The sequence below is a fragment of the Propithecus coquereli genome, unplaced genomic scaffold, assembly GCF_000956105.1.
Source record: "Propithecus coquereli isolate 6110/MARCELLA unplaced genomic scaffold, Pcoq_1.0 Scaffold255, whole genome shotgun sequence".
NCBI classification, from domain to species: Eukaryota; Metazoa; Chordata; class Mammalia; order Primates; family Indriidae; genus Propithecus; species Propithecus coquereli.
The window spans coordinates 548,117-549,776 of record NW_012148119.1 but is presented as its reverse complement, the minus strand read 5'-3'; positions in this window follow the sequence as shown (position 1 = coordinate 549,776).

Sequence of the window (1,660 nt, the reverse complement as noted above, 5' to 3'; positions counted from 1 at the left end):
CTATGTTATGCTATTCAACAGTTAAAGCAACTGAATCGCAAGCAAATAGAGAGTGCTGCCCAAATTCTCACAGCTGTTTGTGTACAGCACAAATTTCAAGTTTGTGATTTTAGGACAGAGCTCTTTTGATAGCAAAAGTTATTTTTTATTTCTCTTGTAAATCTTCCCCTTTTCAGTCTTAGCTTAATTGTCCTGAGGCTAATAGGACTTCATAATAATATGTTTCAGGCATGCTTAACCATTTACCATTACATGTTATTATTAAATAAACTGATGACCTGAAAAATGTGTGTGTACCTTTTAAGAAGTCTTATTTTCAACTGGAGAAGAACTTATTAATTTGGAAGGATCTAGTTCACCATGCCACATTGAAATATTACAATAAAACATTGTGATTTATGGCACCATATGGTTATAAATCTAAAAATGGGTGACCTAGTTCGGTTGTACTTTGTGGGTTCAAATGCAATATATTTGTATAACATGAAATTATTAAACTTTAATTTTGGTAGAATTCAATGCAGCTTAGAACTAAAAAAAAGGCACATCTTAACTTTTTATGTCTGGTAGAAAATGTGAGATCTTCAGTTTCAGCAATGAACCTTCACATTGTAATGGAAATATAAACAGGAAAGATTTGTATTTTCTTTTCAGTTCCTTCCATTTGCATAATGATTACAGATTCTGAATGTTTAAGTATTCAGTGATACCTCTTTTAATTAAAATACTATACAGAATGACAGTATAATACCAGATCTCCTATTATTACCCAAAGGAATGTAGTTGGTATAAAAAATAGTTGGTTAAAAAGTGGCCACCTCAGAAAGAGTAGCTTAATTATATGAGCATTTTGTTGACTCTAGAGAAGAATGCTTTGCAAGCCTGAGGGCAACATTTACAAATATAACCACGTGTCAAAGCAGCTTTCCCTGTACCAATTTGCACTATAAAATTAGTATCCAAACAAGACTTTGCTCATTTTATGTGGATTACTTGGAAAATAGTGTCTTTTTAGGTTGAAAAAAAAATGTTGTGATTGTTTAAAAAGTAGCATCACATTAGTAAAATGTGATTGTTTAGAATTCACTAAGCATTGTTTAGAATTCACTAAGCATCCAAATAGTGAGGATGATCAAAGTAGGGTCATCATGTGTGGCAGCATGGATTGGTGGAGAGTGTGGCTTGGAATCTTGATTCAGCCAGTTTCTGCTATGTAACCTGGGATAATTTATTAAATCTCACTGAAGCTCAGCTTCCTCATCTGTAAAATAGGTTTAATACCTATCTTGCATGGCTTTATTGAAAGTTAGCAATAAGGTAAAAAGTTCATAGTGTAATACCTAGTAGGCACCCAATAAAGTTAGTTCCGATGATCAGAATTCACCAAATGGGAGAAGGTGCCTAATTTATAAGTGCAATTGAGAATACGTTTCAGAGCCAGCATAGGTCTATGAGAGTATGAATCCTAGTTCTTTCTCTTATTAGTTGTGTGGTCCCATGTGATTTACTTGACTTTCAGTTTCCTCATCTAAAAATTGAAATATAATGATACCTACCTCACTGAGATGTGATATGGTGAAGCATCTAACACAGTGTTTGACTTCATAAGCTTCAAATGACTGCCAGTTACTTTCAGATTTTCAATGAATTGTGAAGTCCA